The sequence below is a fragment of the Dermacentor silvarum genome, chromosome 3 (genome assembly GCF_013339745.2).
Source record: "Dermacentor silvarum isolate Dsil-2018 chromosome 3, BIME_Dsil_1.4, whole genome shotgun sequence".
Lineage (NCBI taxonomy): Eukaryota > Metazoa > Arthropoda > Arachnida > Ixodida > Ixodidae > Dermacentor > Dermacentor silvarum.
The window spans coordinates 92,293,984-92,307,468 of record NC_051156.1 but is presented as its reverse complement, the minus strand read 5'-3'; the positions used below and the strand labels follow the sequence as shown (position 1 = coordinate 92,307,468).

Sequence of the window (13,485 nt, the reverse complement as noted above, 5' to 3'; positions counted from 1 at the left end):
CCGGATTAAAATGGCACACCCTCCCGATGTACCAACAGAATGAACACACATACATTGTACCTGCTTCTAAAGGGCTCAACCATGCGGTTCGTCTGATCTTCACTAGCCACCTTTGTCTCCAGCACTGCCACTACGTCCACATCGTTCTCCAGCAGTAAGCGACTTAATTGGTACTGACGTCGCCTCGCTGCCAGTCCCCTTACATTAATCGTGGCAAATCTAAGTGCTGCTTTTGTTTTGACTGCCATGTGCGCGACAAATTAAAAGGACGGAACCGCTTCGTGCTCACCTTCAGCCGCAAAACATCGAAAAGAGGAGTACAGCAATTGTGTCCTTTCAAGAGTTATCGAGCACACCCAAGAGATGGGCGGGCCCTCCGCAGCACGCACTGTCAGCGCGCTGCACTTGATAGCTCCTTCGTGCATCTCCTCCCGTCCTTTGCCAAGCCAGAAGAGAGCCATGACTTCTACGTCGGTGTAGTCGTCGCCGGCCTTTTGTCCGGCGGGATGTTGGGTTTAGGACGAAACGTCGGCCGGCGCTGTCCAGCCGATTTGGAAGGTGGTTCATCGATGCTTGTAGGAGGACCTTGAGACTTCGACGCAGGCCTTGTCGTGGGTCCTCTTTGCTGCCGCACTGCTAAGGCTTGGTTGGACGACGTCCATGCCTTCTTCGTCCTCTATTGGTTTTACACCTTCAGTAGAAGCACTTTGGCTTCCTTTTCCTTCCGCAGCATCAACATTCAGGTCTTCAACAGCCTGAAGAGGCACAGCGGTCTTGTCCTCGGTCTGTTTCGTTGCCCCGCCTCCACTAATAACGTTAGGCGTAGAAGCTGGCGACGGCACGTTCTTTTCTGCTGTTCTCGCTGCCTCCTCGGCTTCATCCGCATCCATGACAAGTTCGGAATCGTCCTCTCTTCTCATGGGCCCTGTGATATTTGCGTACGTTTTGACGCACTGCGACTCACCGTGGCCGAAGCGGCGACACTGACTGCAACGGGGTACCTCAGATTCACGTCGAACGTGTCCTGAGGTATGGCACCTAAGGCAAAGTGGGGCTGTTCCAGGAACAACAACGAGGGCCTGTTCTCCAGCAATGCGTAGCTGGTGCGGCAGGTCCTCAACTGTAACACCCGGCGTCAACTTCAAGGAGACAGAACGCGTTGACGAACCTTTGTGCATGACTCCCTGAACGCGCCAACGTTCCTTGGCGACTTCCGTCACGGTGCCGTACGGTGCAAGGGCTGTTCGCACGTCTTCATCCTGCACATTGTACAGAATCCAGTGGATCTTCATCCTCACGTCCTGGTCACCGGGATCAATAACAACCGTACCCAAGTTCTTTCACTTTCATTTCACGGGTGAAGAGCAGCTTCTTCATTCCTTCGGCACTCTTGAACGTGATAGCCCAAATGTGGTTCATTTGGTACGCCCCCAAGGCGATAACCTCGGGGCGCAGTGCCAAACCGACCAGTGCGTCGCGAAAATCCTCGACCTTGCAGGACCTTGCTCTGACGTCAGCGTGCAAAAACAGCGTATTTAACACAATGCGACCTGTTGGTAGCCGCGGCAAAATAAATTCGTAGTCCTGATCACTTGAGCCAGTAAACCTGTTTCCGCGGCCAAGCTGGGCCGCTAATACCGCTCCGTTGGAGCACATGATTTCACGTCCGTCACGCTCGGTGGCCGGAAGCAGAATCCGCTCTACCTCTGAGCTATACCCCACAATGCTTGCAAGCGTCAATAATACTCGCTTCATGCGGCTTAGTAATGAAGTTCTTATACGGAAAGGTGAGCGTCTTGTATCGAATCACATATGATATCGCTTGAGCCGCTAAAATGTACACTGATTACGATGAGGAGGCGCAGGACGGGACTGCAAGGAAAGCGATTACTTTACCGCCAGATGCGAACCATAATGTGCGTAGTCCGATGTAATTGATTTCCTTGACGTAATCGCCTCTGAAGTCAAAAACAAAAAGTAACTTCACGGATTGGAGGTACCAGGGATCCAACCCGGGGCTTCTCGCATGCAAAGCGAGCGCTCTACCTCTGAGCTATACCCCCACAATGCTTGCAAGCGTCAATAATACTGGCTTCGTGCGGCTTATAGTAATGAAGTTCTTATATGGAAAGGTGAGCGTCTTGTATCGAATCACATATGATATCGCTTGAGCCGCTAAAATGTACACTGATTACGATGGGGAGGCGCAGGACGGGACTGCAAGGAAAGCTTTACCGCCAGATGCGAGCCATAATGTGCGCAGTCCGATGTAATTGATTTCCTTGACGTAGTCGCCTCTGAAGTCAAAAACAAAAAGTAACTTCACTGATTGGAGGTACCGGGGATCCCACCCGGGGCTTCTCGCATGCAAAGCGAGCGCTCTACCTCTGAGCTATACCCTCCCCCCCCCCCCACTTGCTTGCAAGCGTCAATAATACTGGGTTCATGCGGCTTATAGTAATGAAGTTCTTATATGGAAAGGTGAGCGTCTTGTATCGAATCACATATAATACCGCTTAAGCCGCTAAAATGTACACTTATTACGATGAGGAGGCGCAGGACGTAGCTGCAAGAAAGCGATTACTTTACCGCCATATGCGAGCCACAATGTGCGCAGTCCGATGTAATTGATTTCCTTGACGTATTCAGCTCTGAAGTCAAAAAGAAAAATACCCCCGCAATGCTTGCAAGCGTGAATAATACTTACTTCATGCGGTATCGTGATGAAGTTTTTATACGCAAAGGTGAGCTACTTGTATCGAATCGCATATAATATCGCTGGAGCCGCTAAAATGTACACTGATTACGATGAGGAGGCGCAGGACGTGACTGCAAGGAAAGCAATTTGTTTACCGCCAGATGCGTGCCGTAAAGTGCGTAGTCCGATGTAATTGATTCACTTGACGTAGTCACCTCCGAAGTCAAAACCAAAAAGTAATTTCACGGACTGGAGGTACCGGGGATCGAGCCCGGGGCTTCTCGCATGCAAAGCGAGCGATCTACCTCTGAGCTATACCCCCCCCCCCCCCCCATTGCTTGCAAGCGTCAATAATACTCGCTTCATGCGGCTTATAGTAATGAAGTTCTTATATGGAAAGGTGAGCGTCTTGTATCGAATCACATATGATATCGCTTGAGCCGCTAAAATGTACACTGATTACGATGGGGAGGCGCAGGACGGGACTGCAAGGAAAGCTATTACTTTACCGCCAGATGCCAGCCATAATGTGCGCAGTCCGATGTAATTGATTTCCTTGACGTAATCGCCTCTGAAGTCAAAAACAAAAAGTAACTTCACGGATTGGAGGTACCGGGGATCCCACCCGGGGCTTCTCGCATGCAAAGCGAGCGCTCTACCTCTGAGCTATACCCCCCCCCCCCCCCCCCCCATTGCTTGCAAGCGTCAATAATACTGGGTTCATGCGGCTTATAGTAATGAAGTTCTTATATGGAAAGGTGAGCGTCTTGTATCGAATCACATATAATACCGCTTAAGCCGCTAAAATGTACACTTATTACGATGAGGAGGCGCAGGACGTAGCTGCAAGAAAGCGATTACTTTACCGCCATATGCGAGCCACAATGTGCGCAGTCCGATGTAATTGATTTCCTTGACGTATTCAGCTCTGAAGTCAAAAAGAAAAATACCCCCGCAATGCTTGCAAGCGTGAATAATACTTACTTCATGCGGTATCGTGATGAAGTTTTTATACGCAAAGGTGAGCTACTTGTATCGAATCGCATATAATATCGCTGGAGCCGCTAAAATGTACACTGATTACGATGAGGAGGGGCAGGACGTGACTGCAAGGAAAGCAATTAGTTTACCGCCAGATGCGTGCCGTAAAGTGCGTAGTCCGATGTAATTGATTCCCTTGACGTAGTCACCTCCGAAGTCAAAAACAAAATGTAATTTCACGGACTGGAGGTACCGGGGATCGAACCCGGGGCTTCTCGCATGCAAAGCGAGCGCTCTACCTCTGAGCTATACCCCAACAATTTTTTTGTTACCTTGTGATCTACATTTCAAAGATACACCAATTGCAAACAAAAAGTACAGGAAGATCCCTAGCCACTCGGCTAGTTCGTGTGTTTTAAAACGGCCTGATTGTGGCCAAATGATTAAAAACAGTAATCCATTCTGGAGGATCATCTAGTGCCTTGTATACATCTTGTATGTAGATAACAGCTTCAATGAAATAATCTCTTGCCGATCTTGAACTCAAATGCGCATGTCTGACGTCCATTCTTGTTCGCCAGACACTGTGCATACACATCACCATGAACATATCACTTCGTACACCCTCTGGTTCCACACAAGGTAAGTAACGAATTCCGAAAGCGCTTAAAGGTAAGTCCTTTTTTAAGGTCCTTTGAAGCACATCCCATAGGAACATCGCGTTATGGCAATCAAGAAAATGATGTTCAATTGTTTCCGGTTTTCTACATATTAGGCAGTTTACAGACCATGGAACGAAGAGGCCTTTGCTCTGCAGCCATGGTTTTACAGGGAGGGTATCGGTATGCAATTGGGAAAAAAAAGATTTCATTGAGGCTTTCACTGGCATTCGCTTAACACGCTTGAGGACGTCGCGCTCTGAGCCCAGCTGGTACAGCCCGCGGTACACAGGAATTGGCAAAAAAACATCAAGTAAGTCTTTGTACAATCACTTACGTGTCATAGACGATAAGTATTCATAGGAAAATCTGGCGTTAAGAATCTGCATAGCCGCTACAACTTCACGTAGGTAGCCAGGTAACAACGCTGGCCGAAAAAAAAAACGTTGATACAACGTAGTCTGGCAAGGAATCTCGTAATCGCACTTGGATTACAGTTCGAAGAAAAACGTCAGCTTGATCATGCAATAAGAAAAACCTCGTCACAATCTGCTTAAAAAACAGGTGCGATAGCCCCAAGCCCCCGTTTTAACTTTATGAAAAAGGTTGCAACGACTCATGCGCTCCCAAGTCGACCCCCAGATAGAGACTGCAAACACTCTGTGCAGTTTTTGTACATGAACCCTAGTCATGCTTAACACCTGGAGCACGTAGTACACTTAAGCTATCACAAAACACATTACAAACGGCTGCTCTTGACAACATAGAAAAATTATGAACCCCCCCCCCCCCCCATTTTTCTGTTTGTAATTTCACTCTTCTTGCTTCATCTGCCCAATAGTCTTTGCTGTCCTTATAGTGTTTCAGTTGAACTCCTAGATAGCTATCGGGAGTTGTGCTCCATTTTATGTTGCACATCATGTCTGGAGCACTCTCCCAGCTGCCATGCCAGAACCCAAGACATTTATTCCAGCTTATCATGCTTCCTGTTGCACGACAAAAATTGTTAGCCTCTTCTACAACTTCGTACACGCTTTCTTCATTTGCGCAAAATGCAGCTATATCATCCGCATAAGCGAGGATTTTAACTTCACTGTTGAAGAAAGTGTAGCCTCGAATACTCGGATTTGCAAGTACTTTTAAACAACATGGTTCCAGGTAAAGATCAAAGAGGAGGGATGACAAACAACAGCCTTGTTTTACAGATGTTTCAACACGAATCATTTTACTTAGTTTCTTATTGATGACAAGTCTCGCTGTACATTTATCAAAGACCATTTTCACTCCATCTAGAATTACAGATCCTACATTGACGTGCTTCAGGATGAGGAACAGAATTTCATGCACAACTCTATAAAAAGCCTTGTTCAAATCCAGTTGAACCATTGCAACTCGATCCTGCATAGCGTCGCAACATTCGAGAACCGTTCTTGCTAAGTGAATATTTGTAAGAATTGTTCTTCCTTTAATTCCGCAAGTCTGATGTGGACCTACAAGGAACTTGATAACACTTTGGAAACGGCGAGCCAAAACTTTCATAAAGATCTTGTAATCAGTATTCGTTAAGCTTATTGGTCGGTATGCTTCCACGGAAAGCAGTTTCACCGGGTCATTATTTTTCTTCTTCTTCTTTCTGGGGTTTTACGTGCCAAAACCAGTTCTGATTATGAGGCACGCCGTAGTGGAGGGCTCCGGATTAATTTTGACCACCTGGGGTTCTTTAACGTGCACTACAACGCAAGCACACGGGCGTTTTTGCATTTCGCCTCCATCGAAATGCGGCCGCCGGAGCCGGGATTCGATCCCGCAACCTCGTGCTCAGCAGCGCAACGCCTTAGCTGACTGAGCCACCCCTGCGGGTGGTTATTATTTTTCGGAATCAGGATCACATGGGATGTTCGAAAGGACGGCGGTGTTAGTTTTTCTTCGTAGCATTCTTCTATAACTCGATGTAGGGACTCTGCCATGTCTCTTTTGAAGAACTTGTACACGGCGGCACCGAGACAATCTGGACCAGGAGATTTGCCAGGACCGAGGTCGTATATCGCCTGCTCAACTTCCGCGACTGTTATTGGCCTTTCCAGTGACTGTTGTTTCGTCAGAAAGCTTAGGCATAAGCGGCAGAAAATCACTCAGAAACCGTTCAGTATCGCATGTTTTATGACTAAATAATCTTCTATAATATTCAGCAAAGGCAAGCTGTATCATTTCACCATCTTGAGTAACGTCATTGCGAAAACTGATTTCGTTAATTTCTTTTGATACTGCATGTTTCTTTTCTTCGCATAGCGCTCTTTTGGTGGGCGTTTCGCCCAACCAAAGCCGCTCGGACCTCGCCCTTATCACTCCGCCACGATACTTTTCTGCTTCTGTGGTCTCGAGCTTCGCCTTTTCTTCTTTTATTTCTTTCGAGAACAGCCCAGGCTTAGCATTTTCTGCGCTAACCATGTAATCTAACTCGCTATGGAGCTCTTTTTTGCTGCCTTTCTTTCTGCCTTAAAACACTTGCTCTTTCCAATGCGGCGACCTTGAAGTCGCATTTAAACTGTTCCCACACCAGCATAAAGTTGCATGTTTGATTCAACCGCATGCTATCTATATATTCCTTCATCTTCGCAACGAAAAAGTCATCCTGTAGTAATTTGTTGTTGAATTTCCACAATTCCCAGTTAAACTTTGACACTTTTTTCTTTGTACCAATGGTAAGTATGACTAAAGAGTGATCACTAAAGCTCACATGCTGCGTATCATAATTGGAACATAAAGACACTAACTCAAAAGGGACATAAATTCGGTCTAATCTGGCATGAGATACATTATGAAAATGGGTGTATTTTGCTTGGTCTTCATGCGTCAACACTAAAGCTACATCTTCGAGTTCATGATCCTGAATCATTCGATGCAATAATTCTGCACTTTTATCGCGATAAGTTTTACTATTGGATCTATCTTCGGGTCTGCATACGCAATTGAAGTCACCAAGCAATAACACACTTTTTTCGCACTCTAGACAGGGTCGCATGGTACTAAAAAAACTTTCTCGCTCAAAGATCCTATTCGGTGCATAGACACAAACTACTCGCCAGGGAATTTCAGCGTAAAGAAAATAAAAAAACTAGTCGGCCATTGTCACAAGAGGACACAGATTCAATGATTCCATGGCTCTTTCGAATAAAGATAGCACAGCCACCAGCCCTACCAACGGCATGACGGACACACACATTATATCTGTTGCGAAAGACTTCAACCATTCGATCAGTTAGTTCTTCACTCTCGATTTTGGTCTCTTGGACCGCTAACACATCAATATCATTTTCTAAAAGAATTCGATTTAGCTGACATTGTCTTCTTCGCGCAGAAAGGCCTCTCGTGTTGAAGGTCACGACACGCAGGGCATGCTTAAAGTTAGCTGCCATCTCTATTAGGAAATATTGCCAATAGCCTACTCACATCTTCGCGTCAAACATGCAGGCTCACCCGCGGTGAGAGTAGGCTCCATGATCGCTGCACTTCCAGAGAAAAAAAAAACACGAGTGGGTTTGTACAAAAAAAAAACAAGAAAAAAAAAGGGTAGCCGCTGCTAAGAAGGCGGCGGCGTGGAATTAGTCCGTCGGTCTGTCGTAAGGTTTGGCACTGGCTTGAAAGACTGCCGTCTGGAAGTTGCAGCCTTTGTGGGAGGTTCCCCGGTTGTCTCTGAAACACCACTCACAATGGTGTCCTCAGTCTCCTCTCGCGTCCTCTTTACAGGACCGCTGCCAGTTTCTGCCATGTCGACCTCGGTGATGGCATTCTCTGTGGCTATCGCGTTCTCAGGAAGAGTGCCGTCGGTGCCTTGGGTCTTGATTGCGTATTCTTTTAGCGCTTCTGGGCTCGGTGCGGTAGCAACACGTGCAGGGTCTTTCTCGCGACTCAATTCCTTGACGTTATCACATGGTGTTTGTAGAGGCTTTGGGGCCTCCGCCTTCTCATCTTCGCCGTGACCTCGCGTGGCATCTTCTGCATCTGCTGCGTCCATCATGTGCTCGGAAACCAAATCCCTCCGGGCCGGGCCTGTTACGCTGGCATAGGAGCGCACGCACTGGGTCTCGTCGTGGCCGTAACGACGACAGAGCCCGCAACGTGGAACACGGCACTCGCAACGTATATGGCCGATGCCGTGGCATCGAAGGTAGAGCGAAGCTCTGCCTGGGACATGAACGAGTGCCAAGTCTTCACCGACACGCAGCTGATGAGGCAGATCGTCGATGGTAACGCCCACCTTCAACTTCACCGTTACGGACCGCGTTGTCGACCCTTTATCGAAGCAGCCTTTAACCTTCCATTTTTATCTGTTGATTTCTGTAACCTTTCCGAAGGCGGCAAGTGCAGTTCGAACATCGTCGTCTGGTACCCCATGAAGTAGCCAGTAAAGCTTCAGACGAACGCCTCGGTCGCAGGGGTCTATAACCATACAGCGCTCGTCTTTGATATTGAAGGCGTCTGCAGCCAGTACCCTCTTTTTTCCCTCTTCGTCCTTGAACGTTACTGCCCACAGGTGATTCATTTGGTATGCCCCGAGGGCAACCACCTCCGGCAGCAGCGAAAGACGGTCGAGTGCATCGCGGAAATGCTCGCATCGAAAAGGCCTTGCCTTAAGGCAACCGTGCAAAAAAAACGATATTCAAAACGGATTCACCTGTGGGCAGATGCGGCAAAACAACCTGATAATCTTCAGCCGGATTGTCAGAGGACCTGATTTCGCGGCCATTGGCCGCTGTATCCGCTCCGAGGGAGCACATGCTTACACAACCGTTCGCTTCGGAAGCCGGAAGTGGAATCCTGAGCTATACCCCCACAATGCTTGCAAACGTCAATAATACTCGCTTCATACGGCTTAGTAATGAAGTTCTTATACGGAAAGGTGAGCGTCTTGTATCGAATCACATATGATATCGCTTAATTGAGCCGCTAAATGTACAGTTATTACGATGAGGAGGCGCAGGACGGGACTGCAAGGAAAGCGATTACTTTACCGCTAGATGCGTGCCGTAATGTGCGTAGTCCGATGTAATTGATTTCTTTGACGTAGTCACCTGTGAAGTAAAAAAAAAAAGTAATTTCTCAGATTGGAGGTACCGGGGATCGAACCTGGGGCTTCTCGCATGCAAAGCGAGCGCTCTACCTCTGAGCTATACCCCCACTTTTTTTTTAATTCCTGGTCTTTGACAATGTACAATGCACACATTATAGAAACAGACATCACAAAAAGAACACCTACAGAACATACTGAAAAACATGAAAGCCATCCGCCCAACATGGACTGGCGTTGTCAAACTAAAATTCTTTTAAAGATGTCAGAGGTTCTATCCTCGACAGCCAATCGGGTACACAATCTTGCATTTTCTTAATTTCAATGAAACGAGACATACTTTCTCGAAAATAAATACGAGCAGGCCTAGCATCTGGATCGCAATGGTACCCAGCCATTCGTGCCCGCCATAAACAGTGGAGGCCATTGAGCATAATTAGGTCGTATGGAACCCCGTCCTCATTCTCAATCGGTAAGTACCTGATCCCATGCGGATTCAACGGAAACTCCTTCTTGATTGTACGTTTTAGGACGTCCCAGAAGTACACCCCTTCCCAGCAATGCAAAAACACATGACCTACAGTTTCAGGTTGCTTGCAAATCAAGCAGTATGGGCCCCATGGTACAAGGAAGCCGCGTTCTTCCATGAATGTCTTCACTGACAGTGTTCCTGTGTGTAGCCTAAAAAAGAATGTTTTTGCCCCAGTAGGCACCTCCATTCTTTTCACCCATTTAAGGACATCCTGTCCTGGTCCTCCACTGTATATCGCTCTGTACAATGGCACTGGAAATATAATATCGCATACATCCTTATATAATGTATTTCTTTTCACGGCAGATAAATACTCGAAAGAAAAACGCACAGAAAGAAAGCGCACACTGTCGACTACTTCTTTAAGATAGCCGCGAATCGTGAGCTATACCCCCACAATGCTTGCAAACGTCAATAATACTCGCTTCATGCGGCTTAGTAATGAAGTTATTATACGGAAAGGTGAGCGTCTTGTATCGAATCACATGTAATATCGCTTGAGCCGCTAAAATGTGCACTGATTACGATGAGGAGGCGCAGGACGTGACTGCAAGGAAAGCGATTACTTTACCGCCAGATGCGTGCCGTAATGTGCGTAGTCCGATGTAATTGATTTCTTTGACGTAGTCACCTGTGAAGTAAAAAAAGAAGTAATTTCTCAGATTGGAGGTACCGGGGATCGAACCCGGGGCTTCTCGCATGCAAAGCGAGCGCTCTACCTCTGAGCTATACCCCCACAATTCTTGCAAACGTCAATAATACTCGCTTCATGCAGCTTAGTAATGGAGTTGTTATACGGAAAGGTGAGCGTCTTGTATCGAATCACATGTAATATCGCTTGAGCCGCTAAAATGTGCACTGATTACGATGAGGAGGCGCAGGACGGGACTGCAAGGAAAGCGATTACTTTACCGCCAGATGCGTGCCGTAATGTGCGAAGTCCGATGTAATTGATTTCTTTGATGTAGTCACCTCTGAAGTCAAAAATAAAGTAATTACACGGATTGGAGGTACCGGGGATCGAACCCGGGGCTTCTCGCATGCAAAGCGAGCGCTCTACCTCTGAGCTATACCCCCACAATGCTTGCAAACGTCAATAATACTCGCTTCATGCGGCTTAGTAATGAAGTTTTTATACGGAAAGGTGAGCGTCTTGTATCGAATCAGATATAATATAGCTTGAGCCTCTACAATGTACACTTATTACGATGAGGAGGCGCAGGACGTGACTGCAATGGAAGCGATTAGTCTACCGCCAGATGCGTGCCCTAATGTGAGCAGTCCAATGAAATTGATTTCATTGACGTAATTGAGTCTGAAGTCAAAAAGAAAAATACCCCCGGAAGGCTTGCAAGCGTTAATAATACTTACTTCATACGGTATCGTAATGAAGTTCTTACACGGAAAGGTGAGCGTCTTGTATCGAATCACATGTAGTATCGCTTGAGCCGCTAAAATGTACACTTATTACGATGAGGAGGCGCAGGACGTGACTCCAAGGGAAGCGATTAGTCTACCGCCAGATGCGTGCCGTAATGTGCGAAGTCCGATGTAATTGATTTCCTTGATGTAATCGCCTCTGAAGTAAAAAAAAAAATACCCCCGCAGTGCTTGCAAGCGTGAATAATACTTACTTCATACGGTATCGTAATGAAGTTTTTATACGGAAAGGTGAGCTACTTGTATCGAATCATATATGATATCGCTTCAGCCGCTAAAATGTACACTGGTTACGATGAGGAGGCGCAGGACGTGACTGCAAGGGAAGCGATTAGTCTACTGCCAGATGCGTGCCGTAATGTGCGAAGTCCGATGTAATTGATTTCTCGAAGTGACCTATCGAGAAAGGGGTCAGGCAAGGAGACACAATCTCCAATGCTATTCACTGCATGCTGAGAAAAAGTTCTCAAGCGATTAGGCTGAGAAGGCTTAGGAGTGAGGATGAAGGGCGAATACGTCAACAACCTTCGATGTGCAGATGACATTGTCCGGGGGGGGGGGGGGGGGATAATTGCAACTTGGGCCCCTTAACCAGGGCCCAAGCAAATAATTGAGGACCTTCACCGCGAAAATGTAGGAGCGGGGTTGGAGATTATTATGCAGAAAACAAAGGTAATGTTGAATAGCCTGCCACGGGAACAAGAATTCAGGATCGCCAGTCGGCCTGTAGAGTCCGTAAAGGAGCTCGTTTATCTAGGTACGTTAACCACAGGGGACCCTGACCATGAGAAGGCAAGTTACAGACAAATGAAACTGGTTTGCAGTGCATACGCCAGACATCGCCAAATCCTTACTGGGAGCTTACCACTGTCGTTGAAAAGTGTACGATCATTGCATTCCACCGGTGCTAACATATGTGGCGGAAACTTAGAGTTTAACAAAGAATCTCGAGAACAAGTTAAGGACCGCACAAAGAGTGATGGAACGAAAAATGTTAGGCCTAACGTTAAGATGTAGGAAGAGAGCGGTGTAGATCAGAGAGAAAACGGGGATAGCCGATATCCCAATTGACATTAAGAGAAAAAAAATGGAGCTGGGCAGGCCATGTAATGCGTAGGATTAGACCACTAATACAGTTACAGAATGGGTACTAAGAGAGAGTTACAGAGGTACCATTAGAGTTACAGAATGGGTACTAAGAGAAGCGCCGTCGAGGACGGCAGAAAACTAGGTGGGTTGATGAAGCTAGGAAATTTGCAGGCGCAAGTTGGAACAGCTAGCGTAAGACCGAGGTAATTGAAAATCGCAGGGAGAGGCCTGCATCCTGCAGTGGATATAAATGCAGGCTGCTGATGATGATGATGTCACACTGCTACTGCTTTTTTATCACAGTAAAGAAAATTGATACACAAGAACTACTCCTGTTTTGTGTTGTTATTCTGTGTTTTGTATTGAAATAAATTATTGCATTGACCTGTCTATACATGCAGATATCATTTTGAAAGCGATTTCACGGTTGATGGTTGTTCAGTTCCTCGTTGTGCTCCTTTGTTTATAGGCCTGATGAGGTAATGAAACAATATTTTGAAGTAAAGCTCACGGAATTATTGCTTATACCTTTGAATACCACCAACTGCAAACTTCTGTCACAAAATTATAGTACATTTTTTGTTTTCTGTTAAGCAACTATCAGCTAGAAATTAAGGAAAATCGAAAGAACGATAGTGAACGCATCTGCTCGTTCATAGAGAGGGTTGCCTTTTTGTGGTGCGATGCGCCGTCTTTGCTTTAACGTTGTGAGTGACGATCTACCCGAGTATAGACCACTCAGGTGGGACCAATGCCGGCGCTCGCGCAGCAACATCCGCTTGCAGCAATCTAACACGCAAACGATGCACTAACCAATGGCAGGAATCTTCGAAGTTCTTTTCTTTTCGCTGAACTTCGCCGCAGTTTGAGTCTATTGCGCCGTATTTGAATTGATGCGACTTTGTGCTATGAGCGCAAGAAACACGTGAAGGCACTGGCACCGATAGTAGTTTTGGAGATCCCGCCAGAATAATACCCTAATGCAGCTCATCATCTGGCTCATGCACCGAATAAGACG

General features: G+C 46.7%; 6 non-coding genes across 6 annotated transcripts; all 6 read right to left on the bottom strand.

Annotated features, from left to right (window-relative positions):
- Positions 1 to 1,991: 1,991 nt before the first annotated feature.
- Trnaa-ugc (transfer RNA alanine (anticodon UGC)) lies at positions 1,992 to 2,063 on the bottom strand. Its single transcript has one exon. It is a non-coding gene; the product is annotated as a tRNA-Ala (tRNA).
- Positions 2,064 to 2,948: 885 nt separating this feature from the next.
- On the bottom strand, positions 2,949 to 3,020 carry Trnaa-ugc (transfer RNA alanine (anticodon UGC)). The gene has a single exon. It is a non-coding gene; the product is annotated as a tRNA-Ala (tRNA).
- A 282-nt stretch (positions 3,021 to 3,302) lies between these two features.
- On the bottom strand, positions 3,303 to 3,374 carry Trnaa-ugc (transfer RNA alanine (anticodon UGC)). Its single transcript has one exon. It is a non-coding gene; the product is annotated as a tRNA-Ala (tRNA).
- Positions 3,375 to 9,444: 6,070 nt separating this feature from the next.
- Trnaa-ugc (transfer RNA alanine (anticodon UGC)) lies at positions 9,445 to 9,516 on the bottom strand. The gene has a single exon. It is a non-coding gene; the product is annotated as a tRNA-Ala (tRNA).
- Positions 9,517 to 10,602: 1,086 nt separating this feature from the next.
- On the bottom strand, positions 10,603 to 10,674 carry Trnaa-ugc (transfer RNA alanine (anticodon UGC)). The gene has a single exon. It is a non-coding gene; the product is annotated as a tRNA-Ala (tRNA).
- A 269-nt stretch (positions 10,675 to 10,943) lies between these two features.
- Positions 10,944 to 11,015, bottom strand: Trnaa-ugc (transfer RNA alanine (anticodon UGC)). The gene has a single exon. It is a non-coding gene; the product is annotated as a tRNA-Ala (tRNA).
- Between the last annotated feature and the right edge of the window lie 2,470 nt (positions 11,016 to 13,485).